Source organism: Hemitrygon akajei, chromosome 8 (genome assembly GCF_048418815.1).
Source record: "Hemitrygon akajei chromosome 8, sHemAka1.3, whole genome shotgun sequence".
NCBI classification, from domain to species: Eukaryota; Metazoa; Chordata; class Chondrichthyes; order Myliobatiformes; family Dasyatidae; genus Hemitrygon; species Hemitrygon akajei.
This window is the reverse complement of record NC_133131.1, coordinates 140,648,549-140,671,719: the sequence shown is the minus strand read 5'-3', so window position 1 is coordinate 140,671,719 and position 23,171 is coordinate 140,648,549. Positions and strand designations below refer to the sequence as shown.

The window sequence follows — 23,171 nt, the reverse complement described above, 5'->3', positions numbered from 1 at the left end:
GAATGTGTTGATGGGGTGAGGTAGGTGTGGGATAAGACAGGGTAGTTAATAGAGGTTAACCTCTGTAACCTCTATTAAATCTCAGTCAGTTAACATCTCGGTCCTTTTCTCTCGTTTGTCCTTCCAATCCTCAAGGTCATAGGTACATAGAGTTATAGTATCATACAAGCCTGAAAGCAGGACCTTCAGCCCATTTGGTTGATGCTGACCAAGAATGCCATCTCAGTTAGATGCAATAGCCTGTGCTTGCTCCATGTTGCTCTAAACTTCTCCAGTTCCTCTAAGTGTCCAAGCACCTTTTAAATGTTGTTAATGTATCTGCCTCAACCACCTCCTCTGACAGCTCATTCCATAGACTGACCACCTACTGCATGAAGAAGTTGCCTCTCAGTTCCTATTAAATTTCTCCCCTTTTACCTATGTCCTCAAGATCTTGATTCCCCGTCCCTGGGAAAAAGATTGGCTGTATTCAGCCTACTTAAGCCCCTCATAATTTTATACACCTTTACAAAATCACCCTCTCAATTCTCCTATGCTCCAGTGAAATAGTCTCAAATTGTTCAACCTCCCTCTTTTCTGAAACCCCTCAAGTCCCAGCAACATTCTTGTAAATCGTTTCTGCAATCTTTCCAGCTTAATGACATCCATTTATAGCCTCTATGGGAATGTGACTTTGTGATTAACAACAAGGCAGATGATTGGGCTCCTTTATCCAAATATAGATCCATTGAAACAGAATCAAAATCAGGTTTAATGTTACCAACATCTGTTGTTAAATTTGTTATTTTGCAGCAGCTGTACATTGCAGTACATAGTAATAAAATCTATAAATTGCAATTAGAAGTATATATATGAAAAATAAATAAATAGTGCAAACCAAGAGCGAATAAAGAAAAAATTTTGAGAACGTATTCATGGGTTCATTGTCCATTCAGAAATCTGATGGCGGAGGAAGAGAAGAAGTTATTCCTGAAATGTTAAGTGTGCGACTTCAGGCTCTTGCACCTCATCTTTGATGGTAGCAATGACAAGAAGGCAAGTGCTAGGAGCTGGGGGTCGTCAGTGATCGAAGTTGTCTTCACCTGCTTGCTACTTTCAAGTTAAGGCATTCAAACCTTTCCCCCCAGATAAAACCCCTACACATTGCCACTGTCAGCCAAGAGTTTCTGCACTTCAGTATGCAAATGTAAATGTGCTTTTGATTAAATGATTCCACACATATAGATTTGGTAGCAAAGCCAAATTACTAACATTAGTCAATAGTCATAATATAACCATATAACAATTACAGCACGGAAACAGGCCATCTCGGCCCTTCTAGTCCATGCCAAGCGCTTACTCTCACCTAGTCCCACTGACCTGCACTCAGCCCATAACCCTCAATTCCTTTCCTGTCCATACACCTATCCAATTTTACTTTAAATGACAATATCAAACCTGCCTCTACCACTTCTACTGGAAGCTCGTTCCACACAGCTACCACTCTCTGAGTAAAGAAATTCCCCCTCGTGTTGCCCTTAAACTTTTGCCCCCTGGGTCTCAACTCATGTCCTCTTGTTTGAATCTCCCCTACTCTCAATGGAAAAAGCCTATCCACATCAACTCGATCTATCCCCCTCATTATTTTAAATACCTCTATCAAGTCCCCCCTCAACCTTCTGCGCTCCAAAGAATAAAGACCTAACTTGTTCAACCTTTCCCTGTAATTTAAGTGCTGAAACCCAGGTAACATTCTAGTAAATCTTCTCTGTGCTCTCTCTATTTTGTTGATATCTTTCCTATAATTCGGTGACCAGAACCGTACACAATACAGATAATGTTTAAAGGTTCATGAGTTGCAACATGTTTGTGGCAGAAGTAACAGAAATAAAGTTCATCAGTGACGTTTTCCACTGTGGTCTGCACTCCCACTGCATGATTCCCTAAATTCTTAATCTGATCATCTTCTTAGACATCGAGCAAATTTCCACTTGTTTATTGTGAATCAGCTATGACCGTGTTAAACCCAGATTTCAGACAGGCAAAAATCCCATGTTCTATCTGTCAGTATGCTGTCTCATAACATTTGCAGAAATGTTTCAAATTCTTAAATCTGCTGGATCATTTGCTACCCTCCTTACATTTGAAAGGCTATTATCACTTGTCAAAGTAATAAAGAGAGGAACAGAATCCAGGGAGACACTGGTTATGAGTCTGAAGGTTAATTTGTCACTGCAGGGAAATACCCATCTAAAATTAAACAGTGTGCTGTCAGTGGGAAGGATCATTTAACCCATGGTATAATGGTAATAGTTCAATAATGTCAATTCTTACATTGCTCTTCAATGTTTAATGTTCACATGAAGTTTACAATAATAGTCCAAAATTGATTAGACTGGTAGAAACCAAAACCTATATCATTGCTCCTTAAGAAAGAAAACATCCTCAGAGTTGAGACAGACAGCATTTGAGAGTACATACCAGTAGCCCTCAAGCTTTTCTCAAAATGAAATTCTAACTTTGTAGTTGCCAATTTTTAAAGATCTGGGCATCTCCTATCTGTTAGTGAGTTGCATTGAGTATATCCACTAATCATAATCATAACCATGTATTGCCATAGACTTCAGATTCTCATTCCTTCCAGCAGTAAGATCAATACTTTTTCACTTATAAAACAAGACACAACAAGGAAAAAATGCATGAAAAGACAAAGGCGCATACTTGTAAACAAACCTGCTAATTTACAACAAGCTGGTATTTTTTTCTTCCAGTGGCTGGGGGTTTCTTCAAGGAGAAGTACCTATAACTGGAGGACATCGCATGTCACTCATTCCTTTTTATAACTTGAAACAGTCTGAAGCAAGAGCAACTTCTAATCCTAATGCAATTGTTTTACAACTAGATAATAGAACTTAGACAAGGCTGCAGAATGACCACATATCTCTGTATAACTAACACATTAATTCATGCAGCAATCATCCACTTTCAATCGAAAATGTGACTCAAAAGTCTCAAAAAGCGTTTATAAAAGCCTAGGCATTCAGAACTTAATACTTCCACACATAGACAAGGAGTTGTGTTTCATCTCAGAATCTCTGAATGGAAACCAGTGACTGATACTGAACACAATCAACAAGTCAACAAACCCATATAAAGCACATACTTTCACGTAATGACTTTCCATGTAAGCACTGAAATACACTTTCACACATAAGAAATCTAGATTTTATTTTTCTCAGACATTTTTTGTATTAATTCCTTGTTGCATCAGTATCTTAGATTAAAGTTCAAAACCTAGCATTCAACTGCACCTTCTGTCATCTGCTTCTCAACTATATTTCTCCCTGGGATCACTTGTAAGCATTTGCCTGCAAACTTCCTCCTGTTTTCTGGAAAGTTCATCCAGTTCTGTGAATGTACTGGCAGTATTTGGCCTTACTGCTTTGGGCACCTGATCCTTTAGACTCAAGCATTATTCCTTTCTATTTTTGCAGTGCAGAGAGACTACAGCTAAAATGCTCAAAGGACCAATGTGATAGTTCTCAGGAGATACAAGGGATTGCAGGTGCTGGAATTTGAAGCATTAAGCGATCTGCTGGAGAAACTTAGCGAGTCAAGCAACAGGACCTAATGCAGCGTTTTGACTCAAAACACTGACAACTCCTCTCCCCCTGCAGATGCTGCTCGACTCTCTGAGTTCCTTCAACAGATTGTGTGCTGCCCCTGAATTTAATAGGTGTGCTACCTTATGTCTGACAATGAAGGTAGAGTTTGCAATATTCTTGTATAGCTTGCTATGTGGATAAGGGAGCTCACTTGATTGACAATCCATCCAGCACCCTTAATATTCCCAATTTCACTTTCCAGGTGGACAGTGTATAAAAATGTTTGAAGAACATGTGGATACATAGCTATTTCGGATTGACAGATTTTTAACGCGTGAAAGTGGAATGGGGGGGTGCAAGTGTGGAGGTCAGTTACTGTTGGGTTTGGCAGTAAAGTGGTACAAAATCAGCCACACTCTTACCAAATGGTAGAAGAGACATCTCATTGAATCTCAGAAAGGCTACAGTACACTGAGGCACAAAATTGTTTATGCTCATGTTGCATAAATTATCTTCCCTGTATACTTGCAACCCCCAGTTCTTTCACCAATGGGAAATCTCTCCAATCCCTTCTTCAAATCATTTTATCCATTTCTTTCAAACCTCATCTGCTTCTTTAAAGTAAATAGATGCAGCCTCTCCAATCTGTCTTGCTATTGTAGAACCTCATCCCAGAAACTATACTTCCAAATCTTCCCTGCACCCTTTCTAATGCCTTCACGTGTTTTCTCTAATGAAGTAACCTGGAGTAAGCGTGATACTTCAACTGAGGATGGACCAAGCATGAATCAAAATTTGACATGGCCTCCCTACTCCTACTTCTCATGTTCTTGTATTTGGAGGGCAAGCAGACTAACATAAATTTTTAACTAATTCCTTTAGTGCTGGCCATCTGTTGGTCTTTTTCAGCTCTTTACCTCTTCATGCTCCCCCCCCCCCATCTATTTTCACCTATCACCTGCCATGACTTCTCCTCCAACCCCCTCTTCTTATTCTGGCTCCCTACCCCCTTCCATTCCAGTTCTGATGAAGGGTCTTGGCCAGAAATATTCCCCTCCATAGATGCTGACTGACCAGCCGAGTCCCTCCAGCATTTTGTGTGCTTTGCCCCTTTTGTATACACCTGCTTCCACCACTTCTCCAGTCTGTATCTTCTTTTACTGTCAACCCAAATCACTCTCTTCCCCTTGTTTCACTGTCCAATTAAAATTATTACCAAGTGCGAGTTGTTATTGCCTTTTTACATTTTCTTTCAGTCAATGCCTTATATTCGTCAGAATATGAGAGGAAGTACTAAAGAATGTAACAGCAGTCATAAACAGAATCTGAGAGGGTCCACAAGCTTATTGGCATTCTATACCCATTTAAAATTGCTCCTAAGCTTTTTTCCAAAACATATGAGAAAGAAATTCTTTTCACAAAAAAATGGCATTCCCTATTCCCAGATTTATTGCTGAGCAGCAGAAAGGAAGCAGACTGTTCATTTAATGAATATTCAGCGACACTGCTGTTACTGGTTGATGTTGGGTTCTTTTCTTGAAACTGTATTGGAGCCCAAGTAATTTCAAGTTTACATTCATAAACGACAGAACTTAGAACATCACAGCTCTTCGGCAATGAGGTTGTGTTAACCTTTTAACCAGCTCTAAGATCAATCTAACCCCTCCCTTCTACATAACCCTCTATTTTTTAATCATCGTTGAGTCTATCTTAAATGCCCCTAATAACCATATAACATATAACAATTACAGCATGGAAACAGGCCATCTCGGCCCTTCTAGTCCATGCCGAATGCTTACTCTCACCTAGTCCCACCCACCTGCCCTCAGCCTATAACCCTCCATTCCTTTCCTGTCCATATACCTATCCAATTTTTTTTTAATGTTTCTGCCTCTACCAGCATCCCTGGAATTCAATGCAACCACCACTCTCTGTACAAAGAACTGACTTCTGACATCTCTCCTGTACTTTCCTCCAATCACCCATGTCACCACGGAGATCTCATTACTAGGACTGCAAGCTGTTTGCTGCTTATTGTACTGTTTACTGTTTACCTGTGATGCACACCTCACATACATTTTGAGTTATACTTTAATAACTTATTTGTGGTAATATTTTGATTCACGTGCTGTGTGCAATATATATTGTGGGTGCACCATGGTCATTTGGTTGTGCAGTATATATGTACAGTCAGATGATAATAAACTTGAACTCGAACTATACATTATACTTCAACTTTAGCCCAACCTAACCTGCCAGCTCCCCTGTTCTACATCCCAGCTAATAAATGAAGTCAGCCCAGATACCAGTATATGGCATCCCATGTCCTGCAGACATGGAATGGGCAGAACGTGCATGAGGGTAGGTTAGGAAGACTAGGTCTGCATGTGCTTGAGCTTAGAAGAGTGAGAGGTAAAGTCACAGAAACATTCAAGGATGTGAGGAGTTTTGACAGTGTAGATATGGAGAGGATGACTCCTCATTGAAGAATCTGGGTCTAGTGGTCACAAGGAGTCACCATTTCTGTCAGTGGATCATGAATGTTTGGGCATCTCTTCTTCAAATGGTGGTGGAAGCAGAGTCTTTGAACACTTCTAGAGAAGAGGTGTATAGATGTTTGATATGCACGGTGGTGTTGGGCATGACTGGCAGGACTGGAGTGATGGACAAGCCTGGCAGGATTAGACCCTGGTTGGCGAGCGATATTGAAACTTTGGTCAGGAAGAAAAAAAAGAGTTGTATGTAAGTATAGGCAGCTGGGATCAAATGAATTTCTTGTGGTGTATAAGGGATGGAAAGGTGTTCTCAAGAGGGACATCAGGGTGGCAATACTGGACATGAGATAGTTCTGATAGATTAAATCTAGGAGATTCTATAAAATTATTATGAGCAAAAAGATTCCAGCGGGAAAGCAGGGCCCCTTACTGATCAATGAGTCATCTACGTGTAGAGCCACAGGAGATGGGTGAAGCTTAACTGAAAAATGTTCACCTGCATTTACTGTGGAGTAAGTTATGGAAGACACAGAACTTATAGAGAAAGAGTAATGATGTCTTGAGACATATCCACATTACAAATGAGGAGGCACTGGCGTTCCTGAAACACATAAACTGCAAAAACCCCTGGGGCATGGTTAAGTGTATCCCTAGAACAAGGTAGGGAAGACATTTGTGGGGCACAGGAAGAGATATTTGTATCATCACTAGCCACGGGTGAAGTACTGAAAGACTGGAGGTGGCTGAAGTTGTGTCTTTAGAACAGCTGCAAGGACAAGTCAGGGAACAACAGGCCGGTGAATGGTGAGTGGTGGGAATGTTGCTGGAGGGGATTCTGAAGGTTTGGATCTACGTACCTGCATTTGGAAAGGCAAAGACTGAGCAGGGATAATTAGCACGGCTTTGTGCATGGAAAACCATCTTATCTGAAGAGCTGATCAAGAGGATTGATAAGTGCAAGGTGGTAGGCGTTGCCTATGTGGACTTTTTGACAAAAGGCCATACATGAAAGAGCAGTCCAGAAGGTTAGAACACACACTCCAAGTGTTGTAATGCTCAGTGCAGTATCTTTAGGAGACGGAAGGGACTGCAGATATTGGAATCTGGAGCAACAAACAAACTGCTGGAAAATAACTGCAGGTCAGACAGCATTAATGGAGGGAAATGGGTGTTTCAGGTCAAAACCCTCCATCTGTACTGAAAGTAAAGAGGGAAGATAGCCGATATAAAGAGTAGAAGGAGAGGGATGAAGCAAGAGCTGGCGAATGATACGTAGTTCCAGGTGAGGAGGGCCGATAGGCATTTGGAGGAGGGAAGACTGGAAACAGTGACACAGGATGCAAGATGATAGGTGGAGGCAAGAGAAGGCTGCAAACAGCGGGATCTGAGAGGGAAACATGGAAGCTTTATTGTTATCTTGTATTCGGTGCGACTGCATTTCCTCTACTTTGTTGCCCAGAATAAAACCTCTGGTTTGTCGTTTTCCCTTCTTGCTTGCAACTGAACAATTTAACCTTCTCCCTCTACTTCCTGTATAGTTTCTGCACACTGTTTTTGTAATCTTGTAATTGTGTGCGTTTGTTGCTTTGCTATTGGGCTCTTCCTTGTGCTGCTTTGCCTGCTCACCACACCATCTCACATTGCTTTTCACTTCCCTATTTACCCATCTGACCCTTTGGTCGTATATTTGTGTTTAAGTAAAGCCCATTCATTTCACAAAAGGTCTCATCTTTCCTGAAGCAGATGCCAGAGAATCGAAGTTGTCCTTAGTTATGCATCATCACTCTGTCTTCCCCTCTTTTAGCACCTGGGTGTCTTGTTTTGTAACTCTAAAACATAAAACTAATTGAAAGAAAAATGCAGAGCCGGATACATGCGTCTCAATTTCATTTTTATTTTTAGTGAGGTGTGCGCATATGACATGGTGGCATAATGACGTATCCCATTCTTGGACTTCTACATAACCTGTAATCAATTATTTAAATGAACAAGAATGCTTAATCAAACAATATTGTGGCACTCCAGGGATGGGGTGGTGGGGGGGGGGGGTGGGTGGTTGACAGCCCACACTAGAATTCCTAGTGGCCAGCACCATTTATTGTTTTTGCTTTAAGGTGCTTTTGTGGGATTATTGTGGAATGTTCAAGTTCATTCCTGTTACATTTTAGTTTAGGTTATATAGTTATTTGCTTTGTGTTTATGGGCCACACTGTCCGTAACCGGGGTGTGTGATCATCACCTCCCCCGTCTGTATGAGACTGAGTGGTTTCTCTTCCCAGGTTATAGTGTCCGGTCTGCTTTTGTGCTTGTTGCAATAAAACTGGCTGCTGAGATTAATGAACTTTTCCCGTCTGTCATCATGGCCCAAAGGCTCATCACAATATATTTAAATTATTACTTAAATATTATTGAAATATTAAACATACAACACTGCCTAGCTATAAACTCCAATTCAATGCAGAATCCATCTCAACTTATATATAACCATATAACAATTACAGCACGGAAATAGGCCATCTCGGCCCTTCTAGTCCGTGCCGTACGCTTACTTTCACCTAGTCCCACCGACCTGCACTCAGCCCATAACCCTCCATTCCTTTCCTGTCCATATACTTATCCAATTTTTTTTAAATGACAATATCAAACCTGCCTCTACCACTTCTACTGGAAGCTCGTTCCACACAGCTACCACTCTTTGAGTAAAGAAGTTCCCCGTCGTGTTGCCCTAAACTTTTGCCCCCTAACTCTCAACTCATGTCCTCTTGCTTGAATCTCCCCTACTCTCAATGGAAAAAGCCTATCCACGTCAACTCTATCTATCCCCCACATAATTTTAAATACCTCTATCAGGTCGCCCCTCAACCTTCTACGCTCCAAAGACTAAAGACCTAACTTGTTCAACCTTTCTCTGTAACTTAGGTGCTGAAACCCAGGTAGCATTCTAGTAAATCTCCTCTGTACACTCACTATTTTGTTGATATCTTTCCTATAATTCGGTGACCAGAACTGTACACAATACTCCAAATTTGGCGTCACCAACGCCTTGTACAATTTTAACGTTACATCCCAACCCCTATACTCAATGCTCTGATTTATAAAGGCCAGCATACCAGAAGCTTTCTTCACCACCCTATCCACATGAGATTCCACCTTCCGGGAACTATGCACCATTATTCCTAGATCACTCTGTTCTACTGCATTCCTCAATGCCCTACCATTTACCATGTATGTCCTATTTTGATTAGTCCTACCAAAATGTAGCACCTCACACTTATCAGCATTAAACCCTATCTGTCATCGTTCAGCCCACTCTTCTAACTGGTCTAAATCTCTCTGCAAGCTTTGAAAACCTACTTCATTATCCACAACGCCACCTATCTTAGTATTATCCACATACTTACTAATACAATTTACCACCCCATCATCCAGATCATTAATGTATATGACAAACAACATTGGACCCAGTACAGATCTCTGAGGGACACCACTATATACGTACAGTATACGATATAATACAATGACTACATAGACATCCACAGCATAGTAAATGTTAAATTGACCCATTCAGGCCTAAAGATTTAATCGCTGTAGGTGATTTCTGACTCTTGTGTGATAATATCTTTTCTGAGAAGGGAGTTCACTTTGCTTGGCAAGTAAGATTTGTGGCTTTGAAACAATCTCATGCTCTGGGACCTCCTCTGCAGTGGTTGTAGGAGCTGACCCTGGGACTGCAGGAAATGGTTTTGTCAGCTCTAGACACCTTTCTTCTGGATGTACAAACTTTGTCAGGTCTTGGCCCAAAACGACTGCTCATTTCAACGGATGCTGCCCGACCTGCTGAGTTCATCCAGCTTGTTTGTACGTGTTGATTTGACCACAGCATCTGCAGTGTACTTTGTGTTTTCTCCTGGATGTGTTGGCATCTCGAGCAATGCATGGCAAGCTGCTCAATCTGTGGATCTATCCCAGGCCACCAGACAGAGCTTCGAGCCAAGGTTTTCATTTTCACCACGTCTACATGACTGGCATGTTCTGAAGCTCCTCCAACTCTTTAGCTCTCAGTTTGGATGGTATGATGACTCTCAATCTCCACATAAGGCAACATCTGTCCAGGTCAGGCTCATCCCTGTGCTGGTAAAGATGAGAGCACTGGAATTTCTGCTGCAGATCCTTGCCACTTCGGGTTGTCATATAAACCTATGGGGTCGTTTTTAGTTTCCCCTTGGATCATCTCTGCTGTAATAAGGAGATATTTGATTCATGTTAGGGAGAATTCATCAAGAGGAGTGTCCTCTTTTGTCAATTTTACAGGTGTTTTCTTTTCCTGGGGAAATCCATCAGCACTTCCATGGTTAGTTGTCCTCTTGAATTCATTCTTGTAACTGCGACCTCCAAGAAACCGAGCCCATCACTGCATTCATGCTGCTGTTGTTAATGGAAGACCCCTCTATTGATTGAAAATGGACTTTAGTGGTTGATGATCAGTAATGCGCACAAACTCTGTCTCACAGAAGTATTGGTTGAAATTTTTACACCCCAAACCAGATTCAAGGCCTATGTTTTAATCTGTGTGTATTTTTTCTCTGCAGTGGTAAGGGAACATGACGCAAAAGCTGTGGTGTGTCCACTTCCATCACTCATAACATAAGACTGTAAGACCTATGATAAAGGAGCAGAATTAGGCCATTTGGCCCATTGAGTTAGCTCCACCATTTCATCATGGCTGGCCCATTTCCCTCTCAGCCCCAATCTCATGCCTTCTCCTCCCTTCATGCCCTGACTAATCAAGAATCCACCTTAAGTATACCCAATGACATGGCCTCCACAGCTGCCTGTGGCAAGAATTCCACAGATTCACCACTTAAAAGGATGCCCCTCTATTTTGAGGCTGTGTCTTCTGGTTTAGACTCTCCCACCACAGGAAGCATCCTCTTCAGATTCACTCTACTGAGACCTTCCAATGTTCGACAGGTTTCAAGGAGATCACACCTCATTCTTCTGAATTCCAGTGAATAGAGGCCCAGAACCATCAAACACTCCTTACATGACAAGCCTTTCAATCCTGGAATCATTTTTGTGAACCTCCTTTGAACCCTCTCCAACGTCAGCACATCCTTTCTTAGATAAGGGGTTCAAAACTTCTCAAAATACTCCAAGTGAGGTCTCACCAGTGCTTTAAAAAGCCTCAACATTATATCCTTGTTTTTATACTCTAGACCTCTTGAAATGAATGCTAACATTGCATTTGCCTTCCTCACCACAGGCTCAACCTGCAAAGTAAACTCTAGGGAATCCAGCACAAGGACTCCCAGTCTCTTTGCACCTCCACCAATCTTCGTATAGTCAGTATTCTTGGCGATGTGACTGCACCTATGCCAAAGGCTGAGGCGTAATAGACAAGCTTCAGTGGCGGATGTGGATCATAATGTGTGAGTACAGAGTCTGACGCCACCATTTCTTTCACATTTTGGAAAGTCACCTCACTCTGCTTTGTCCGTCGCCATTTCTTCCTGATCTGTAGTAATGAGTTCAAGGGTGGAGCACAGTAACCAGTAATCACAGAAACATTCTCAGTGCATTTTCCTATGTAGCCAGACACCGATCCTGCGTATTCATCAATGTTGATGTGATCGTAGGTAGCCTCCTCCCTGAGTCTGCTGCAGTCCATGCTTGCAAAACAGATCTACAGTGCTGAGGTGGCACCTTCTGGCCAGGTCTGGATCTGCCTGTAAACTGGTTTGACTTGAAAAAGGATCTTGTGCTTTCCTGGCGTATATGATGAATAAACTCTTCTCGGGCTTCCAGACAGGGATAGGTATTGATTTTAATTGATGTTTCAATGACTAAGTCTGCCACTTTCATCAAGGATGATGTCTGGACATGTCTAGTCTGGTGGTATATATAACCCCTAAATCCATCCCTCCTGTTTAGTTAATCCTCACCCAATCAAGTTCCTACTGTACCTCCTTGTTTATAATCAAATTCCAGTTCTTACTTAAAGATAGATAGATAGATAGATAGATAGATAGATAGATAGATAGATAGATAGATAGATAGATACTTTATTCATCCCCATGGGGAAATTCAACTTCTTTTCCAATGTCCCATACACTTGTTGTAGCAAAACTAATTACATACAATACTTAACTCAGTAAAAAATATAATATGCATCTAAATCACTATCTCAAAAAGCATTAATAGTAGCTTTTAAAAAGTTCTTAAGTCCTAGCGGTTGAATTGTAAAGCCTAATGGCATTGGGGAGTATTGACCTCTTCATCCTGTCTGAGGAGCATTGCATCGATAGTAACCTGTCGCTGAAACTGCTTCTCTGTCTCTGGATGGTGCTATGTAGAGGATGTTCAGAGTTTTCCATAATTGACCGTAGCCTACTCAGCGCCCTTCGCTCAGCTACCGATGTTAAACTCTCCAGTACTTTGCCCACGACAGAGCCCGCCTTCCTTACCAGCTTATTAAGACGTGAGGCGTCCCTCTTCTTAATGCTTTCTCCCCAACACGCCACCACAAAGAAGAGGGCGCTCTCCACAACTGACCTATAGAACATCTTCAGCATCTCACTACAGACATTGAATGACGCCAACCTTCTAAGGAAGTACAGTCGACTCTGTGCCTTCCTGCACAAGGCATCTGTGTTGGCAGTCCAGTCTAGCTTCTCGTCTAACTGTACTCCCAGATACTTGTAGGTCTTAACCTGCTCCACACATTCTCCATTAATGATCACTGGCTCCATATGAGGCCTAGATCTCCTAAAGTGAGACCTTCATCTTTGTTAAAATTCTTTTCCTTGAGTATTATTTCAATGGTTTCCTTCACCTTTTGGTCCCAAAAGCCACTGGTGTGACACAGTGGTTTTGTGCTGTTGAGGTCAATCCTATGACCGCTGTGAATGCAATGTTCTGCCACCACTAATTTTTCCAGAGAATACAAATGAATACACCTCCTATGCTCATTGATGCAGGTTTCCACCTTGCATCCCGTCTGCCTGATATATGCTACTCTGCTTTCACAGGGAATCCTGTAAACACCAGGATTTCTGATTTTCCCAGGCAGTGTAGTTTTTAATCACAGAAACATTCTCGATGCAGTATGTAGCCAGTCACTGATCCTGCATATTGATCAATGTTGATGTGATCATAGGTAGCCGCCTCCCCGAGTTTGTTCCAGTCGACGTGCTTTGACTTGTTTAACCAATGGTCTGTATGGATTCGTGGTCTGAGTGTCCAAAGTGACGGTGAGGGGCAACCTTGTAGTCTCAACATTTATTGGTGTAGACCAGATCTAATATATTTACTCCTCTGGCTGCAAAGTTAACATGCTGGTAGAACTTTGGCAAAAGTATGTTAAATTGGAATTATTGAACTCACCAGCAACAATCAAGAAACCACCAGGGTGAATGGCTTGAAGTTTACAGATAGCACTATAGAGCTCCCTCAACACCCCCACCCCCTCGCCCCACCAACACTTGCACGGGTTGGGGGAGACATAACCAGCAACAATCACAATGGCAGTTAACTCCCTCAGTAAGTAGAAAGGCCTGCACTTCATCATTAAAAACTGAGGTGAGCAGTCGGCCATTACTACTGAGGTGTTCTTACTGGTATAGAAAGTAGACCTCCTCCATGGTTTTGCTGGCGGTCACAGCATTTCTGTCCACCCAAGAAGAGATCTGGCCACCAGTTTGGAAAGGCAACAGAGCACTGGAGAGGATGCAGAGGAGAGGAGATTTACAAATGTGTTGCTAAGACCGGGAGGTTGCAGCTGTGAGACCAGACTGAATGAGCTAACATCGTCTTTCTTGCATCGGGGAGGATGAGAGGAGGCCTGAGTTGAGATGAATAAAATTATAAGAGGCCCAGTTAGAATAACTCAGCAGAATCTACTTTTCTTCAAATTCCCCTCATGCTGAAATGGGCATGATTTGGAGGGATGAGGGCATTTTGACCTCTGTCAAAGATGGCCATTCTCACCTGGTGCCCTGCCAGTATTCCAACGTGTGAGTCTTCCTGCAGTCACGTTTTCGTGGCAGCAGTTTTGAATTGTGCCCAAACAGCGAGCAGGAGCGTGGAAAAAAGAGGTGACTTCACAAAGATCTGCAACTGAAGATGAAAAAAGTCATGCTTCATGGCAGTTTTCAGAGTTTGAACTGTGCCTAATCAGTGAACGGCAAATAAAAATGAGGCAGGGGAGAGCGGAGTGGCCATTGTGTGAGTGAGCCAGTGTTGAGAGTAGAGAGGCTTAGGCTTTGGCTCATCAGGAATAGACGAGATCGGGCTTGGGCGAGGTAAATATTGCGAAAGTTTCTTCTTCGTTATTCTTCATTCCTCGTCCATTAGGGCACAGATAGCGCAGTGAACATGGCTCCAGGGGCTGTGCTGTGTTCTTTGTGTGAGATGTGGGAATTCTGGGAGACCTGCAGTTTCCTAGGTAGCTACATCTCCACCAGGTGCACCGAGCTGCAGCTCCTCAGAGAATCTGTTAAGAAGCTGGAGCTGCAGCCCGATGATTTTTGGTTCATTTGGGAGACTGAGGAAGTGATAGATAGGAGCTAAAGGGAGGTAGTTAACCCTAGATTGCAGGAGGCAGGTAAACTGGGTGACTGTCAGGTGAAGAAAAGAAAATGGGCAGCCAGTACAGAGTACGCCTTAGCTGTTCCCCTCAATAATAAATATACCGTTTTGTATACTGTTGAGGGGAATGACATACCATGGAGGAGCCGCAACAACTGGGTCTCTGGCACTGAGTCTGGCACCTTGTCTCAGAAAAGAAGAGAGGTGAGGAAGACTGCAGAAGTGATAGAGGATGCCATAGTTAGAGGAATTAGATGAGATCCTGTGGACACAATGGAGACATCGGGTCCCTCCCAGATGCCAGGGTCAGGGATGTCCTGGTTTGGCTTCACAGCATTCCTATGCAGCAATAGGAGCATTTGGTAGATAACTGCACAGGAGGCAGGTGTTTCAGATTTCTGGATCACTGGGATCTCTTCTGGGGCAGGTATGATCTGTAGAGAAGGGATGGGTTACATCTGTACCCAAGGGGGACCAATAAGCAGTGGACAGCTTTGTTAAAGCTGTACGGAAGGGCTTAAATAAATTTGGCAGGGGGATAGGAACCAGAATGATAGGGCTGAGGAAGGGACAGTTGGTTTAAAAATAGAGGCAGTGTGTGGTGAGACTATGAGCGAGGACAGGCTGACAACAGGGCAAAATTTTAGTCAACAGAATGAGTTGCAAAGGGGGTGGGGAAAATTAAAAAGGGTGATGAATATACTGTCAGAATGAAGGTGTTATATTTGAATGCATGTGGTATGTTGAATAAGGTAGATGAACTCATTGTAGAATGCCTACAAGATGGCTTTATAAAGCAGCTCATGGTTGAGCCCACCAATCGATCAGCTATTCGGGACTGGGTGTTGTGCATTGAACCAGAATTGATTAAAGAGCTTAAGGTAAAGAAAATCTTGGGGACAGTAATAGATAGAGTTCACCCTGCAACTTGAGAAAGAGAAGTTAAAGTCAGATATGGAATAAAGGGAATTACAGAGGCATGAGAAGGGAGCTGATTAAAGTTGATTGGAAGGGGATACTAGCAGGGATGATGGCAGAACAGCAATGGCTGAACATTCTGGGAGCAATTTGGAAGGCGGACAAGGAGATCATCCCAAAGGAGAAGTATTCTAAAGGCAGGATGGGTGCAACTGTCACTGACAAATTAAGTCAAAGCCAACTTAAAAGTAAAGAGAGGACATAAAAGGAGCAAGAAACAGTGGGAAGTTAGAGGACTGAGACGCTTTTAAAAATGAAGAGAAGGTAACTAAAAGGGAAAAATGTAAGCTAGTCAATAATATTAAAGAGGATACCAGAATTTTCTTCAGGTATATAAAGAGAAAAGGAGAGGTGAGAGTAGTTATTGGGACACTGGAAAATGATGCAGGAGAGGTAGTAATGGAGGTCAAAGGAATGGCAGATGAACTGAATAAGTATTCTGCATTGGTTTTCTCTGTGGAAAACACTAGCTGTAAGCCAGGGGTCTGTGAGTGTCAGGAAGCAGAAGTAAGTGAACTTGCCATTAACAGGGAGAAGGTTCTTGGGAAACTGAATGATAAGTCACCTGGATCAGATGGTGTACACTCCAGGGTTCTGAAAGAGTTGGCTGAAGAAACTGTGGAGGTATTCGTACTAACCTTTCAATATTCAATAGGCAGGGTTTCAGATTTCTGGATCATTGGAATCTCTTCTGGGCCAGGTATGATAAAAAAGGGATGGGTTACATCTGTACCCAAAGGGGACCAATAAGCTTGGCTCCAGAGGACTGGAAAATTGCAAATGTCACTTCATTCTTCAAGAAGGGAGTGAGGCAGAAGAAAGGAAATTATAGGCTAGTTAGTCTGACCTCAGTGGTTGGGAGGATGTTGGAGTCGATTGTTAAGTCAAGTCATATCACTTTTTATTGTCATTTTGACCATAACTACTGGTACCTTACACAGTAAAAATGAGACAACGTTTTTCAGGACCATGGTGCTACATGAAACTGTACAAAAACTACACTGAACTACATAAAAACAACACAGAAAAAAAACCCCACTAGACTACAGACCTACCCAGATCTGCATAAAGTGCACAAAACAGTGCGGGCATTACAATAAATAATAAACAAGACAATAGGCACAGTAGAGTTGGAGACAGTCCAGGCTCTGGGTATTGAGGAATCTGATGACTTGGGGGAAGAAACTGTTACATAGTCTGGTTGTGAGAGCCTGAATGCTTCGGAGCCTTTTCCCAGATGGCAGGAGGGAGAAGAGTTTGTGTGAGGGGTTAAGGATGTGGTTTCGGGGTACTGGGAGGCAGATGGTAAAATAGGCTGAAGTCAGCATGGTTTCTCAAGAGAGTCTCTTGCTGACAAAGCTGTTGGAATTCTTTCAAGAAGTAACAAGCAGGATAGACAAAGGATACTCAAAGGTGGATGTTGTGTGCTCAGATTTTCGGAAGGTCTTTGACGAGGTGCCACACATGAGTCTGCTTAACAAGTTAAGAGCCATGGTATTACAGAAAAGATACTAGCGTGGATAAAGCTGCAGCTGATTGGCAGGTGGCAAAGAGTAAGAATTAAGGGAGCATTTCTGGTTGGCTGCCAGCGACTGGTGATGTTCCACAGAGGTCTATGTTGGGACTGTTTTGTTTTATGTTTTTATGCCAATGATTTGGATCAGAAAATTGATGATTTTTTGGTCAGGTTTGTGGGTGATACGAAGATAGGTGGAGGGTCAGGTAGTTTTGAGTGAGCGGGAAGGCTGCAGAAGCACTTAAACAGATCGGGAGAATGGGCAAAAAAGTGGCAGATGGAATACAATTTCGGGAATGCATGGTCATATACTTTGATAGAAGAAATAAAAGTGTAGATTATTTTCTAAATGGAGAGAAAGTGCAAAAATCTGAGTTGCAAAGGGACTTGGGAGTCCTTGTGCAGGATTCCCTAAAGGTTAATTTACAGATTGAATCTGTGGTGAAGATGGCAAATGCAATGTTGGTATTCATTTCAAGAGGACTAGAATATAAAAGAAAGGGTGTAATGTTGAAACTTTATAAAGCACCGGTAAGGCTTCACTTGGTGAATTGTGAGCAGTTTTGGGCCCTTTATTGAAGAAAGGATGTGCCAACATTGGAGAGGGTTCGAAAGATGTTCATGAAAGTGATTCCAGGATTGAAAGACTTATCCTTTGAGGAGTGTTGATTGGTCCTGGACCTGTACTCAACAGAATTCAGAAGAACGAGGGGACAAACTATATTATTTTCTGGGCCATTGCTTTTTCACAGTGAACCTTTCAACATGCTGTTATTATAAATACTTTATAAAAGTACAATGCTTTCCTGTTGTGACCTGATAATGTGACAAACAGGTGCTTTCCTTCATGAAATTATGGCTTTCTTGAGCCTTACATCATCAGGTTAAAATGGGGATTGATAGAAATGAAAAAAATTCCAGCCTTGGAATCTCTGACAACTGAGAATTTTGTTAATATGAGTTCTGCCATAAGGTAATAGCTACTATTATAGAAATAAGTATGTGGACAAAATCAAGTGATTTTTATGATGTAAGTTTATGTACAGAATAATGTTGGTTCAGTGGTAAATATTTTTTCCAGAGAGAATTTCTGTTGACCAAAATGACACATGATCAAGGATGGGCCTTTGCTTGGCATGTGAAATATCCTCCATCTGCTCTCCAGTTTGCCATGGCCTTCTTTTATAACCATTAATTGGTCTGATACCATAATTACACTCAGCTGGTTTCAAACACTTTTTCTTGAATGAGAAAATAAGCTCTGAATGCACAGTAGGCATTGTGTTCTGGCATTATTTAATGCTGGCCACAGATCAAAGCATGTACCTCTCCTCCATCAGTGCCTAAGCTTGTTACAAGTATTGTCTTCACAGAATCATAGGTTGGGCAACTTCTCTGAGGCACAAAACCTGCTGCAATGTCTGACTGACTGGATTACATTACATCAGAATTGTGCACCATTATGCTTGGCTGGTTCCTTAAGGTTGTTATAGTCAGGGGTGCTAGTGGGATTAAGCTTCCACCACCCTATTAAATGCTCCCATCTCAAATAGCCTCTGACAATCAAGTGCAGCTCCTAGCCTCCACGTGTGGCTTAGCTTTGAGGCTATACCCACTCATGGGGAAGGCTTCGGGAGTAAACCCTGAGGAAAAATCCGGAGCCGGGATCCCTAGGGCAGTCCTATATTGAGATCAACGCTGACTGCAACTCCTGCAGCGCCACTGGCACTAAATCGCATCGGTCTGTGCAGCTCCTTTGCATTCATCAGCTGCGAAGTCTGCTACATGGGTAACAGCTTGCTCTCCATATCACACTGCCCCGGCTTGTATATAAGGTAGGCAACTGGGACTCAGCTTCCATGATCGACCCTGACCAACGGAGGGCCTCAAAGCAAGTTAATGCATCTCATTGTGCAAAGAACGAAGGATGCTGACAACCAATCCAACGTGCTGGCAAGGGACGAATTTGCATGACTACTTTGTAAAAGACCTGAGCAATCATCAGAGAATCTGCAAACAGTTGGTTCTGGGATCAAAGGCTCTGAGATGGGACTGAAACCTAGTCAAAACCTGTTTGGTCCAGAAGTAGCAGCAGGATATAAATTCCTTGATTAATATGCAATGAAATATATATTTCAGGTAAGTGTTTCAATAGTGCATTGATAGGGGTTGGAATATCAATCAGGAATTACACGAATAGCAGAACAAACTTCAAATTGTTCAAATGAACTTACAAGGCATAGGAAATGCTGAGTTTTATACCACTGTAAATCACACAGGGGACAAATGTATAAGCAGACTATATTGAATGAAATTATTCCATATAATGAGATCAGGAGGAGACTGGACTGGTTATCCTGCCACTCACAAATACTTATACATGCTCTGGCAATCAATTTTGGGGTGCTTATGTATCCAGAAAGCCGTGTCTTACTACAGTGGTGAAAAAAAGCTATTTATTGTGTCTTTATTCCTAACAAAACATTATTTGAATATTTAAAAAGTCAGTGGGTGGCATTTGAGATGTGCTCACAATATAAATAGGTAATCCTATGGAAGTGTTTACCTACACCCAACACTATTGAAGTAAACTACATGATTATTGAAAGTGCATTTAATCACCTGCTGTTATCTTCATACTAAAGAGTATAAAACTGCAATATACTTTTCATCTGGAGAAATTCTTCTGCGAGATTCTCCCAGGAGATTTTGCAAAGTGAATCTCTCAACTTGGAGAAGCTCATGATTAATTTCCTCCATAAGGCTACAGCGAAAGAAAATAACTACAGCAGTTCGAAGTAGGATTAATGACCATCAACAGGCAGCATTGAACATTGAGGACATTCATAAATATTAACTCAAACAGGAATTATACATAAAGTTCAGGGAACCTGGGTGGTGCGGATAGAGAAAGAGTGGGCAGAGCACAGTCTAGGAGAGCTGTGTACTTTGTAAGTTAAATTCTATATTGCAAAAAAATGGAAAGGGCTGACAGTGCTCAGAAGATCAATCAGCATCAATGGAAAGAGAGAATGAGTTAACATTTCACATCAGAGACAATGCATCAAAACTATTCTGAAAAGATTAACTTGTTTTTCTTTCCATGGATACCTTCTGTTTCCAGCATCTTCTGTTCTGTTTTCAGATTTCCACGGTTAAAAAAAATCCCTTATTGCAAATTTTCTGATGTCCTTAATTTACTTTCTTGCACTATTCGAGAATTCTGAATTTTTGCAACATTTATGATAGGACCCTATGGAGATTCTTATACTTTGATCTACTATAGTTAATGAGCAAAAGTTAATATTCCTCTTCAAAAGAATAATAATTGCCTCGTGATTTAAGTTTGCCAAATTCTTGCAGTTTAGAGGGAATTAATTTGCACTTAACTCACAATCACAAGATAAGAAATACTGACAGATTACTTCATATTAACGCACTTTCTGCTTAAATTCATTAATCAGTGCTACAACCAAATTCATGGCAAGAAAGTGGGCTGTTTAGCATTTGTTCTTCATGCATGCAAAACACATGGGCATCAACTTAACCTGGAGATGGTAGCATTGGTGACCACTTCCAGGTGAAGCTGCACACACCAGAAAATTTGACTGTGAACTTCCATATATTGGGCACATTTTTCTGACACCAGGCCTAAAAGGATGTCATTATTTAACCAATGTCTATTTTCTCCCTAACCTGCAGAAGTTGAAGGTCAAATCTATGATCTGTGACTATTATGGGCTGTGTCCGCAAAATTAGGAGCGCATCATTGCTCTTGATTGTCTTTTTATTTATTATTTAAAGGGATTCTCTATTGACATTAAAAGACCTAACTGGGCAACTTCTAAAATCACTGGGAGCTGCTGAAACCCTTCCAATGAAAAACAGAATGTGGTAAAACTATCAGCAGTACTTTCTCCAGCATTTCACTGGTATGATACTCATTCCTCAGTTGTCTCAGTGGAGACAACCTTGGCAACAATTTCCAAAAGCAGTGGCTGGAGATACAAGTGGGGTGGGTCCTCAGGGCTAGAAGTAAGGACATGCCAATTATTGAACAACCTGCTCCTGCAGAGTCCTCAGACTCAGTGCATTTATTCGAAGCAGGTCCACCTGAGATGAGGAAACGTTATTACTGTGGAGATCCAGATCACGTTGAAATACCCGTCATGAAGTCTGGTTCACATTTGTTTTAATGGCTACTATATCTTAAACTTCATACTTTGAAACAGGCACTTAGCACACTAACAGGCAGGGCACTGAAGAAAGGAGTTGGGGAAAGAGACAGCAGGAGTAGGCAACCGTGGCTGACCAGGGAATTTCAGGTCTGCATAAAAGCCAAGCAAAGGGCATATAAGGCAGCAAAAGTGAGTGGTAATTTGGATGATTGGGAAGCTTTTAAAATCCAACAAAGGGCAACTAAAAAGCTACAAGAAGGAAAAGATGAAATATGAGGGCAAACTAGCCGATAATATAATGCAGGAAACTAAGTGTTTTTTTTTTTCAGTTATATACAGAATAAAAGGGAGGTGAGAGTTGATATTGGACCACTGGCAAATGATGCTGGTGCGGTAGTAATGGGGAGCAAAGAAATGGCAGATGAACTTAATAAGTTCTTTGCTTCAGTCTTTACTGTGGAAGGCACGAGCTGTATGCCAGAGGTCCGTGAGTGTCAGGGATCAGGAGTGAGTGCCGTTGCTATTACAAAAGAAAAAGTGCTAGGCAGACTGAAAGGTCTTAAGGTGGATAAGTCACCCGGACCAGATAGACTACATCCCAGCATCCTGACAGAGGTTGTTGAAGAGATAACAGATGCATTGGTGATGATCTTTCAAGAATCATTTGATTCTGGCATGGTCCTGGAAGACTGGAAAATTGCAAATATCACTCCACTCTTTAAGAAAGGCGGAAGACAAAAGAAAGGAAATTATAGGCCAGTTAGCCTGACCTCAGTGGTTGAGAAAGTGTTGGAGTCTATTATTAAGAATGAGGTTTGGGGTACTTGGAAACTAATGATAAAATAAATCAGTCAGCATGGTTTCTGTAAAGAAAAATCTTCTCTGATAAATCTGTTAGAATTCTTCGAGGAAGTACAAGCAGTGTAGACAAAGGAGAGGTAGTAGATGTCATTTACTTAATTTCAGAAGACATTTGAAAAGGTGCCTCACCTGAAGCTGCTTAACAAGATAAAATCCTATGATGTTACAGGAAAGATACTGGCATGAATAGAGGAATGGCTGACAGGCAGGAGGCAGTGAGTGGGAATAAAAGGGGCCTTTTTCTGATTGGCTGCCATTGACTAGTGGTGGTTCTCAGGGGTCAGTACTGGGACTGCTACTTTTCACAACGTTTATCAATGATTTAAATAATGGAATTGATGGCTTTGTGGCAAAGTTTGCGGATGATACAAAGATAGGTGGAGGGGTAGGTAGTGCTGAGGAAGCAAAACGATTGCAGCAGGACATAGATAAATTGGAAGAACGGGCAAAAAATTGGCAGATAGAATTCAGTCTTGGGAAATGTATGATAATGCATTTTGGTAAAAGGAATGATAGTGCAGACTATTACCTAAATGGGAAGAAAATTCAAACATTGGAGGTGCAGGGGGACTGAAGGCTGTTTTATACTTGTGCTTATGGATTATGCTGCAGCCTTGATTTTCGCTCCTGCGTCGCTCTACACCGCAGCAAGCATGCGTTGGTGTGCGCCAAAACGCTAGTTGGCAGTGGGGTTTCTATGCTACTGTGTTGAGTTTCTTGGTGAGAGACATGGACGAGGAAATGCATTTCAAACCTGTTCACACGTCGGCAAGTAGATTTGATGATTTGGTTCATCTATTTCACACTGGTGTACAGACATGGCGGAGAAGAAGCAACCGCAAGTGCATAGGAGGAAGTGCAATGCTACCAAGTGGACCAATCACAGTTGTTGTGGTCTGCGTTGCTGCGACACATGAGTGAGTTTTCTGGAGAGTTGCACATCACCCTACAGCATAGGGTACAGCATAGGCAC

The 23,171-nt window shown here is 41.9% G+C and overlaps 1 protein-coding gene across 2 annotated transcripts in view; it reads right to left on the bottom strand.

The window, feature by feature from the left end:
- jcada (junctional cadherin 5 associated a) overlaps positions 1-23,171 on the bottom strand; it is a 322,416-nt gene that overhangs the window by 84,970 nt on the left and 214,275 nt on the right. The window contains exon 6 of one of the 2 annotated variants that reach the window (XR_012100039.1): positions 2,713-2,785. The exons of the other annotated variant lie outside the window; for it this stretch is intronic. The gene's annotated coding sequence lies outside the window, so the exon portion shown is untranslated. The remainder of the gene's footprint in view (positions 1-2,712; positions 2,786-23,171) is intronic. 2 annotated transcript variants of the gene reach the window in all.